The 12,146-nt window shown below is 40.4% G+C and overlaps 1 protein-coding gene across 1 annotated transcript in view; it reads left to right on the top strand.

Annotated features, from left to right (window-relative positions):
• The window catches only part of LOC111066365 (protein sprint), a 59,974-nt gene that overhangs the window by 3,667 nt on the left and 44,161 nt on the right, over positions 1–12,146 (top strand). The gene's annotated exons all lie outside the window — the stretch shown is intronic.

Raw genomic sequence — 12,146 nt, 5'->3', positions numbered from 1 at the left:
TGAAAGTAAATCATGGGGTAGCCAGAGGGCAAAACTCTCTGAAAAAGTCAACAAAAGTCCATTATATTGCAGTTCCTTATCTGTGGCCTTTGGGGCAGTTTTTGACTTTCGTTTTCGTCGGCATACACCTGCTGTCTTATCAACACGTACCACCCTCCCCCCCCACCCCATTTTTGGAGTCGCCACCAAAAGATTACGAAAGGGCAGTTAGGTGGAAAGGGTAGGAAATACTCGTCTATCGTTCATTTTTCATGGAATCGTTTAAGTAATCGTAATTGTCGTTCATTTAATTGTTTATCAACAATATTTTCTCGTTCTTTTATTTTTTGGGGTTGAAAATTACAACATTTTCATTGCAGGGAAAATAGTTGTGTTCCATTAAAAGAGTACATAATCATTTTCGATGACTCTAAATTGGAATCTAATCAAGAATAAAATCTGAATCGGTTTTATTTCTATAAGAGAAAAATAAATGATTAAAAATGCATGAAAATTACGAGCTAAAATCTATGGGGAGAGAATGATGATCGAACAACTAATACTGCTTTCAATTAATCCAATGATCGAGGGCTAATATGGAAAATATTAGCTCGATATTGTGAGATCTCTTTTGCTGGGAGCATCGCTTGGTGGAAGGCAGCTGCCCCTGGAGATAGATGATGGGTAAGAAAGAACAAAAAATTGGAGACGTAATGAGCAAGAACAGCAGAGAAAGAGAAAGGGGAGAGGGAGAGGAATAGGGCTAGAATACAGCTCAATTCTTTCTTTTTGTTTCTTCTGGTTTTTGGCTCCCACTTCCGTTCGGTTTTTGGTGAATATTGCCTGTTTTTTTTTGCCCACTTCATTTTGCTTTGCGTTTCTTTTTTTTGCATCTGTGTGTGGAACAAGACGATGTCGATGTGCGCCACAAATTGGCTGAGCAGAGTGATTATTGTGGGTTTAGGGTGGGGGGAGATTCAAGACGAAAAAGAGCTGACGATTTGCAACGGCGACGGTTGTCGTTGGCAACATTTAATCAAAGCAGAAAGAAGCAACGCAGCAACGAAGCCAAGTGGAAGCCAAAAGACAAAGCAAACTTCTTGTTCTTGTGGATGCTAATGATAGTTTCAAGCCCCCTCCCCAGACCCGAAAAAGATACTCAATCGTGGGAGGGGGAAGGGCTAGACAGATACTTTATCTATATATTATCTATCTTTGTCGTGTGTGCGTGATGATGCTACACTCAGAGCAAAAATGGCATAGTAAATAGAAACATTAAAAAATTCATTTTTAAAACACTGAAATAAATATAATATATTCCATTCCCATTCCATGCCTTTATTTTCCTGCCATTTGGCTTTTTTCCTTGGGCTAAATGAAGCGTTTAATATACTCCCCATTTGGTGTGAAATCTCCCCTGTTCTCCTGGGCCGTTAAGCCACAAATAAAAATGCTACATAAAAATATATAAAAATTGATTATAATCTTTCTCGTTTTCTCTCCTTAACGCCACGGAAAGGCCAGCAATGAAATTGAAAGTTATACTTTTGGTGGGGGGATGGGATGGTGGGATGGGCGTTGGGCGTTGGACCGGGAAAAATGGTTGTGAAAATAAGAAAATCTCAGAGAAAAGAAATGTCAACGAGCGTGAAAATTGAATTGGTGGAGCCGCAGGACTGGGTGGGCTGTCGGAGGCGGTGGCAGCAATCAAAGTTGAAAATTAGGCAATAAAATTAAACGAACGGCAACGGAGAAAAAGTCGAGGGAAAGAAGTCGTAGGACGGGGTGGGGATGTGCCCTTTTAGCCAGAAATACAGTCGGTAGCTCTTGCAGATCCCTCATGTCGGTTCGTTTAGGGGAAATTTGTTTTTGTACCCCCCAAACCCCGCAAATGATGGAAGTATTGATATGCCACATGGAATCCGTCCCCCTCTACGCCTGCTACCCATTTTGATGTTGAAGTTTTTAGCGACGTTGCCGCATTTCTATTAGGCTGCTGCTGGCCTGGTGCCTGCCCCTTGAATTATGCTGCCAACTGCCGATTGATTTGCTAGTAAGTGGCGCAAACAAAAGGAGGGGCAAGTGTGTGGGGTCTGCGGGGCACAAGTTACCTGGCAACAGTTGGTTGTGGCCACAGTTTTTTTTTGTTTTTGTTTTTTGTTGTTTGCTTGGAATACCACATACATAATTTTATTGTTTTCGTAGAGATATTTGTGCCCTGCGAATGAAAGTGGAATCGAATCCACTTCCCTGTGAATTTCACGTGCACGTGTGAGTGGCAATTTTACCCCATTGCAAATTTAGTAAGCAAAAATTCAATAATTCAAAAATCGAGTTTTCCTATCATTTGATGCATTTAAAATCGAAATTTAATAAATTTAATTTTAATAAATCATAAATTCAAAAGTTAAAAAAAATAATCATTTTTTTATAAAAAAATTGAAGTTCAATTATTTAAATAAACAAATAATTAAATATTATATTTTTGAAATGTTGTATTTTTAATGAAATAAAACTTTATAGAATAAAAGCCGATGAATCTGTGATATGGATATATTTTTTGGTATTTCTTTTTGCCCGCATATTCCATGGGTGCTATTCGTTTCATAACGGATGTACCCATTTGCTTATGCGAAATTTGTTGCTGCCAATCTTCCATTTAGGGGTACCAGCAGACATAGGAAGGGTTTGCCGAACAGAGCAAACTTCAGATCTAATGGAATCAACAGAGTATTCAAAGCTGCGACCATCACTCGGTGCTTAAATTTATAATTATTTTCCTTGGCTTTTTGTTTCTTATTTTTATGTGAAAGTGGCATGTCTTGGGGTTAAGCTTGAAAAATGAGGCAACTGCAGTCGTTCATGCAGCACATGGCTCTTGAAGCTTGAAGCCTGGCCTAGTAACAGACATTTGCAGAGGTCTGCTGGCAGAGCGAAGAAATGCGAAAAACAATGCGATAATTGGAGGGAAAGAGTGCTGCAAGTTTTGCTTTTGATAGATTCAATTTTTGAAGAGTATTTTTTTAGCGCTGCAAAAGTCAGACAATTTCTTTTTTGAGCACTGCATTGTCAGCTGACACATGTGGCATTGCTCAACACTGAAAGGGCACCTAAAACCAGGCAAAAGGCCTGCCTAGCACTTGCAATTACTTAAGGTTTTGATTTAAACCGAAAATAAAACTTCTGGGAATTTTCCATGTAGAAGAAAATTGTCTTTCATTGTATTGGAAGTTTTGTAAATCCTCTCCGTCGTGGAGCCACACAAATGGCACATTTTTTGGTTGTCCATTACTGTCCATTAGTGTTGCATAGCGCTCTAAATGCAATAAACGGTCTGTTTAGCACTGAAACAACCATTGAGGCATGCTGCCAGCCACCGAGCAACCACTTTAAAGTATCTTGTGTTAGCCTCCTCCTGCCACAAACAGACACCCCAGACGGCAACTCAATTATATTTGACTCTCGAGGCATGTCCTAGCGCACGCTTCAGATGGATGCAGTTCTTCAAATGCAATGCCTGCCGCTGCAACTCTGCTCTGCTGTGCTGTGCACCTCCTCGGCTGCAAAAATGACCCCAAAATGATGGCTAGGCTGTGGCTGTGGCTGTGGCTATGGCTCCAGCCACCATTGGTTATGCTCCAATTTGGCTACGAGGCTTCGGGGCTCTGAGCTCATAATCATCTAAACGCATCATTACAAAAGCGAACAGCGAGCAGCTAGTTCTCTGGGGCTCTAGCTCTGGCTCTGGCTCTACCCCTGATGATGCCCCACTGCCTGTGTGTGTGTGTGTGCCTGGTGTTGCCTCAGGGAGAAATTTGATGGGGCATTTTCAAGTGATAAAATCGTATAAAATAAAAGAATACCCCTTAATCAGTGGATTATTGCTAGACTTTAGCTTGATGGTTGATATCGAGGTATAATCGATCATACAAATATTCTTGATTGATTTATCGATATTTCAAAATTGAAATAATCAATTTGTCGATACTTGAAAATTGATATAATTTGGATTCTGCAGAGGTACACTATTCCTTGATAGGATTTACAGCAATGAATGCCTGGGTGTGGCTCTGCTCTCCTCGGTTCGTGCACACCCTTTAGATGCCACAAAACAGCAGCAGCAGGCAGCAGTAGACAGAAGGCAGCAAGGCATCATTGTGAGGGCGTTGCTCATTAAATTTCCGCTCTCTTTGGAAAATGAAGTGGCTTTTCCACTGCATCCGCCTGCCGCCTGCTGCCTGATGCTCCCTGCCTTTGACTTTGCCTTTGGTTTTGCTCTGCAAACTCATAAAATAACTGTAATTGTTTTAGCTGCAGCAGCAGCGTTGCCACACTTCATGACGGTAGTGGAGTTTTCGGTTTACTTGTTGCCAACGAGTCACGTTTTATTTGGTTGTACGAGTGTATCCCTGCCACACAGGAATCTTTGAGCAGGCACCTGCCACCTGCCGCATCACAAAAGCCCAAAAGCACAGAGTTTTCTGGTTCATTGTGCAGGCATTCAAATTGTAATCAGATACTCAGCGCCCTGCCCACAGAGATTTTTGGTTTTATTCAATGGATTGCCGGTAGAGTAGAAATTAAGTAAATACTTGAAAATGGACTTTGGCAGGTTTTACTTTTTCTGGAATGCATCTTTGAGATGTATCCCCTTTAATCGTTTGACTAAAAACGATTGATTAATTATTATTTAATTATATATCTCAATCATATTACGCCAATAACGTTTACTTCCTGCATATATGTATTCCCATAAGTGAATCAATACATTTGTAAATGATTTTTTATGATTAGTTATGTTCTCCTTTTTTGGATTCATCCATCGATCGTTCAAATATTTAAAGACGAAGTTGAAGATTTTTCCGATTCCGTTCTCCTTCTTTGGCTGGCGGAGGCAGGCACCCCTGCTGGTTGTTGTGCTGCTGTCAAAAGAATTGAGAATTGACCTAACGCCACCCTTTTCTTTATTTTGCGCCAAGCTCGTGACAGAAACCAGAGAGAGCGACAGAGAGAGAGAGAGAGAGAGATCGTGTCGGGTGCTTCTCTCTCCGTGGCACATTCCACACTCTGTGTGGCGCTCACCATCGCCTCTTGTTTTGTCAGCTATTTTTGTTGTTGTTGTTGTTGAACTTTTACAATGATAGGCTGTGGCAGGGGGCAGGAAGGTTGCTGGGGCATGGGGGGGGGGGGGGCTTTGATTGGGGCAGTGGTGCGCGGTTTAATGTTTGTAAAAAAAAATTGAAAACGTTTGAGTTTGAGATAATTATTGCAACATCACGACGCCTTGTGGATTGTAACTATTTTAATGTGGATTGTATTTATATCTGTTTGTGGATTGTATCTGTGTTTGTGTAGTCTGTTTATGTTTTTGTTTGTATCTCTCGCCCTCTGATCATATTCAAATTCGCTTTAAATGCTCTTTTAAAATAACAACGACAAACAAAAAAAAAAAAAAACAAGACAATAAAAACTAAATGAGAATCAACATTAATTCCATGTAAAACACTTCTCCCAACACACACATAAAAGACACTAAAAATCTTGTAATAAAAACATATTTTTAGAGGGGAAAACAAAGTTTAAAAAAAAAGAGAGATAGAGAGACCGAAATGAAAGATATAGATAGAAAAGGCAAACGGAGGGAGAAAGATGGATTAAAATTTTGTAGCGATTTAATTGCTGGATAGACACTCGAAAAGAAAAAGATAAATTCCCATTCTAACGGTGCGGCCCTACGATTTGACCCAGAGACACCAGACCCCCGACCCCAAAATCCACAAAAGATCAATGTATTCCCGCAGCTAATTTCATTCCGCATTTAATTTGGAGATACATTCATTCATTCATTCATTTATTTACTCATTGATGAGTGTGTTTTCTATGCAAAACGAACAAAGAATTGAACGCGAAAGTGTCAATTTTATAAATCAAACATAGATGCATATATTTAGATACGATATTTATATAAATATGATTCTTAAACTGTCTTTCGGTGGGTATGTGTGTAGTTATGCGTGGGAAACAGAAACACAAACAGACACAACTCTGATCTGCAGGTGCCGCATTTCACTTAAAAGTTCTGTGGGATTGTTGTTGTTGATTGGCAGATTGTGAATAGATTTTTTATGCATAGATAGAAAATGTAAAAATGTACGATACTTTGAAACGATCTTTGATTAAATCTAAGCAGATATTGAAGTAGGTAAAATCGTATTAGTTTTAGTACTCATTAGACTTGTGAGTAAGTGACAAAAATGTTATCTAAAAGCACAGAATTTCGACTGTCTTCTGCCTCATTAATGGGATGATATTTCTTCGAAATAATTGAACATTCTGAATATATTATGTACATAAATCTAAAAGTTCGCTTCCATATCGAACTCTGCAATAAAAGGATGGAACAAATAAATAAAAAAAGGATTTTCCCTTAACAATATTGATGACTATTCGCTGAACTTCGACACATGGATCACATTGTGATCGTATTTTCGCTGGAAAGGCTTTCTTCAGTTCATTCCATTCATTAATACAATATATATTCGTATGTGCTATGTGTAGTAGTATTCCTCTTTAATTAGAAACCCCACACACACACAAGCCTCCGATTGCAGGGCTCCTCCCTCTACCTCTCTCTCTTCTCTCTCAATCCGTGTGTCTGCGCCCTCTGTCTTTCCAATTAGAACTTCAGTGACGTCAGCCCCTGTTCGTTCTTCTCATTCTCATTCTCAATCTCATTATTCGGTTACTTCTTGTGATCTTTTGTGCTGCCTTTCGTTCGTTTCGTTTCGTTTGGAGCACAAAGAAGACGGTCGGGTCGGTTGGTCGGTCGACCTCTTTTTACTTTGCTCTTTTTTTCTACATGTTAATTTCTCCCCCCCACCCCCATCACCACCCCATCCAATGGCCAACAAACGACTTTGCTGTTTTTCATTATTTTTAGGTATCTGAGATTATTTAAAAAAATAAAATAAAAAATACCCCGTAATGGCAGTAGCTTTTAGATCGCTTCCAATAACATTTAGAAACACAGAAAATGCATCCCTTTTTGCTTATGATATGAGATATTTGTATTTCAATTCCAATGGTAGTTCCATAATTCTATTCTCAAAAATCGTCTTTGAGTCGGATAATCTAGGGGGGGTGGGGGATACTTTCATGCAGTTTCTGCATATTTGCTGCCGCTGAGGAGAGAGAGGTACCGTTGCTCTGTTGTGCCTGCCCCAATGGCATCCACTTGAGTTCCACGAGGGCGCAGCGTAAAAGTTGCTGAACAGGTTTTTTTTTCTTTTTTTTTTTGTGTTCAGCTGTAGCTGCTGCTGCTGCTGGTGCTGCCGTTGTTGCACTTTCATATTTTCATTGTATCCTACGGTCAGCTTTTGCAACGGGCAACGGCAACAGAAACGACAGGCCGTGGTAGAGACTAGAGACAGCGGCAAAACGAATTTAGTTGCGCTGCATTTTTTCGTGGGCCACTGGCCAGACCAGAGACCGCGTTTCGTATCATAAATATCTCAACGCCTCTGTTTAGTGTGGCGTGTGTTTTGCTTTTCTATCTGGCGGGGCGCCTTTCACCTACACGTACGTCTACGAGTAGTATCTGCCAGATACAAATTGTGTAAGCGTGGAATTTCGTTTCGTTTCCTTTTTTTTTTTTATTTTTGTCGGCTGCGTGAGGCCCATCCATTAGCCAAAAGAGCAAGCACACACAAAAGTATCTCACAGATACAGATACAAAACTCGGGCTCCAGACAGAGAGAGTTCATGGATTTTTTTTCGTGTGTTACACTTGCCAAAAGTATATGGATGCCGTGAATTACTGAAAGAATTACACATCAAAAGTAATTTTGTTGCAATACTTTTACTTTGCAGGAATTTCTCACAGGAAAGATACTTTTTACCAAAGATATATTTCAAAGATACTCGTTTATTGATGGAAGTTTTCTGGGTTAAAACAGATATGGTATCTTCCAGTCATTAAAAATAAACCTCACTACATGTTCTATTCAATTAAATGTATCTCAAAGATTGCTAAATTATGTAATGAACCGTTTTTAATAAACTCCCAGTAAATCCATTTGACATCTGATATCTGAAAGATATTCGTATTTATTCTCATTCAAATTGCCCAAAAATTAAGAGTCTACAAAAATATCTCATGGATGACAAAACTATCTCTACGGGCTCTGCGTATAATTAAAATGTATCTGTTGGTCAGATAAATGAAAACACCTCAAAAAAAAAAAGAACATCTCATTGCCCGCATATCAGATACCAGATCACCCACATCCACTCCACGCGACACCACTCAAAAGTTCAATCTGGACACCACACATGTCACACACATGCATCTCATGGTTGCCCACACTAATTTGTATCTTTGAGATACATACTTGCAAAAGTCACCATCAAACCGATTTGATAAATATTTCATTGAATGCGGCTCATTTCCGTCGCATATCTTACGGACTTACGAACTCTTTATTTTTGTTTGTTTTTTTTTTCTTTTCTCCAACCCCCCCTCCTGGGGACGGTGCTGGTGTTTTCAGTTCACAAATCAAACAAAACGCGCCTCACGGCCAAAAGTGTGAAATTTTCATTCAACCAAAAATGCCAGGCAACAAATTAAAAATTCATAAAAAAAAATACAGAGCCCCCGCCCTCGAAATTTTAACAAATATCCAAAGCGAAAGATCGGACAAAATAAACGAAATTTACATTTACATAATTTATAGACTCCCGCCACCTCCTCCACCAGCAGTGTGTGTGTGTGGCCACATATTTATTTATTTAGATAGATGGAAAACATTGTGGCCGGTGTATCTTTATCTGTATCTGTAACTATGGCCTGTTGTTTGATTCTTGAGCTGCCACAACGTCTGGTCGCCACACACACTTTTTGGGGGACATGTCGTGGGCGGTTGCGTGTAGGTGGGATCGGTGGGCCTTGAGCGGAGTCGAGTTGATTGCAGAGTCGAAAAGCGGAAAGCGATCAGCCAGCAGCAGGCCTTCCTCCAATCTGAGCAGTCGTGCAGCCCGAGCAGCTCGAGCGATGTTGAAATCAATTTGGCTAATGTTGTCACCACACAGAAAACAGTCGACAGAGCGCGAGGTGCAGAGTGCTGTGAAGAGGGGTGGAGAGAGCAGGGCGATACGCCACAGAAAGAGTCAAAAACAATCAAAGAGCAGCAAATTCTGAGCCAGGCACGCCGCAAACGCATTCATTGCAATGCGAAATCAATTACACTAAAGCCATGGGAATGGGAATGGAATGGTTGCCGACTGATATGCTGCTGTACTACAGAAGTGGTGGAGTGGAGGAGGTGGACCCCCCCTTGGTGGCTGGCTGGAACACGTCGCGCACGTGCCGAGCGCACCGCCGATAATTTGTAGTAACAAGGCAGACAAAAAGCAACCACCGAAGTGGAAGCAGCCGCCCTCCCACAGAGATAGAGAGACCAACACCCCTCCATCCCCCACCAACACATGTTTCGATGGAAAAATTGAAAAATTACTAAACACAAAAGAACTCGAAACGTGAACCAAAAAAAAAAAAAGAACCATGCATGGATGGGAAATAAAAATTAAAATATATATATTAAAGAAAGTGCGAATGGAGACTATGGGATACCTCGGCTTATCTCCCGAATATCCCTAAATATCCTCGCAATTAAAGAAGAGCATAAAAATTTAAATTAAAAAAATGAAGGTTCCCAGGTTCCCGTTTGTTATTTCTTAAGCTTTTGTTGTTGCTGAGAGCGAGCCCTAAGATCGAGAGAGAGAGAGAGGGTCGAAGCTGAGTGTGGCATTGTAGTTGCTGTTGACAGAGCGATTGATAGAAATGAAGGACACAAGGAATTGCCGAGAGAGCAACAGCAGAATTTAAATCTCTCCCGTGTGTGTGTGTGTATTTCGTGCAAAGAGCTTCGGCTCTCGTTTCTAAAATGCAGATCGAAAGATAATGACAATTGCAGGGGCAGGGGCAGCACGCGAGGGGAGTACAACAACCAAATGTCAGAACAGGAGCCAGCAGCCTGGCTGACCATCTACGACATATTTAAAAAAAAAAGAAAAAGAAAACAAACAGCAATAAAAAACCAATTGCGAGTGGGGCGGAGTGGGTTGAAGTGCTGGGACTATGGGATACCTTCTATCTGTGGAAAGGAAACAAAAGAGCGGAATAAATCTTTGGTTAAATCGAACACAGCATTGCCAGATCTGCCAGATTCGAATCCGAATGCATTTGGTCTGCAACATTATTGTTCAAATCTTGCATTAATTTATTTGTAGATGCTTTTGTCGTTGCACAGCAACAGCATGCCCACCCTGCCTCTGCACGATTAACGGGGTACGAAAATATTATTTTGACTTTTGAACAGAAACTGGAGAAGGCATCAGCAGCAGCGGCAGCAGCAGCAGCGAGGGGGTGCGTGGGGGTGGGGAGGCAAAGCTCAAAGTTTATTGCATTCCACTTAAGTCGATGGAGTGTTGGACAGAAGAGAGAGAGAGAGAGAGAAGATGGTGAGGGAGAGTGGGGAGTGGGAGAAAGGGTAGTCCAAAGAGGGAGATGAATGATTGCAGGGCATTCAACATTAGAAAAGTTGAACAACATTTGTGTGTGTGTGCGTGTGTGTGCTTTTTCGTTGTGTAAGCGATAAGCACTCATTCCCCATTCACACTCACACACTCCACACACTCATCGCGCTTGCCCTTATATGAATCACATACTCATACGGAGTGGAGTGTAGTGAGTGTATTCATGGGATTTCTCTAATGGCCTCCGAGATGAAAGATGCACTTACCGCACACAACTATCTGTACTATTTGTACAATTCCTCTAACACTTTATATATTGTCTAAGGATCGAAGCGGAGAAATATATATTCATTTATACATTTATTTTTCGTTGTATGTTTTGATTCATTAGCTGCTAAAAAATGATGATTAAGATATGTTGAATGTGCGAATTATTATGGGGAAATATTCAAAAATGAATCACATACAAAATCAGAGGATGGGCATCTTTTGAATCATCTATTTATGATAAATAAAAATTGATTATTTCTATAAATATTAAAAACAAAAAAAAATTCATCTATTTTTTGTATGTTATTTCTTTTAAATGAATACTGCATGAATATTCAGTATTTCTACAGTAAATTTGCTAAATACTGCCACTTGCTCCCATAAACAAAAAGCCTGCTGCCACCCACAAGTGTTGCCCTTTAAGCGGTCTGTTTGTCTTGTTTTGGCCTTGAAATCGATCACTATCCCCATATACACCACACACACAACAGACATACATACAGGCCAGCTAAAACTATTCCCTCGCCATAAAATTCGCCACAAAAAACCGCCACTCGTCAAGCTTCAGCTGACTTGGCAGCAAGCCCAAAATCTCAATGATATTCTCGCATATCGCGACTACCATTCCCTGTCACGAACATATACATATGTATATGTATGTATATCTACATACAGATATGTATATCTATTTAGGGTAGAAAAAACTGCCTCAACTATACCGATTTCCATATTTGGCTGACAATTTGTTGACAATTGCGTTTCACACTTTGCATAATAATCAGAGAGAGAGAGATAGAGACGAAACAAACGGCAGAAGGCAGACAGAACTCTGCAGAGTAGTAAAGAATGGGGAGGAGGAGGAGCAGACAATTTATGGAAATATATTTACAAGGAAATTCTGTTTGCAAATGAATCCAAAATCATAGAATCATAGAATCAGAGAGCAGATAGCAAAGAGAATCCGCATCACAAATGTATGGAATAACTTTTGCAATCGTTTCAAATGAAAACGAGTGTGTCTGTCTGTCTGTCTGTAATCGAAACGCTTCGAATATGTCGGGCACGAACATTTTGCCTTTATTTGATTGTAATTGTTGTCGTTGCTTGTCAAGTGATTCAGGTAATTGCAAAATGCGGCATATCAATCCCCCCATTGGCTGCTGCTGCTCCCATAAGCACGATAATTCCCAACAAATAACCACACACATCGCGGGCATTCGTGAAAGTATCAATTATAATCGCACCCTGAACGAGGCGGGGCGGGGAGAAAAGGTAAAACATCGCATGGATTTCCAACAGAAATCACTTAACATTCGAACTGCAAATGGGGAAATAGTACATGCGCTTACTGTAGGCGTGTAAAA

The sequence above is a fragment of the Drosophila obscura genome, unplaced genomic scaffold (genome assembly GCF_018151105.1).
Source record: "Drosophila obscura isolate BZ-5 IFL unplaced genomic scaffold, ASM1815110v1 contig_165, whole genome shotgun sequence".
Classification (NCBI taxonomy): Eukaryota; Metazoa; Arthropoda; class Insecta; order Diptera; family Drosophilidae; genus Drosophila; species Drosophila obscura.
The sequence above is the reverse complement of the archived record's forward strand: the minus strand, read 5'-3'. Positions and strand labels throughout refer to the sequence as shown.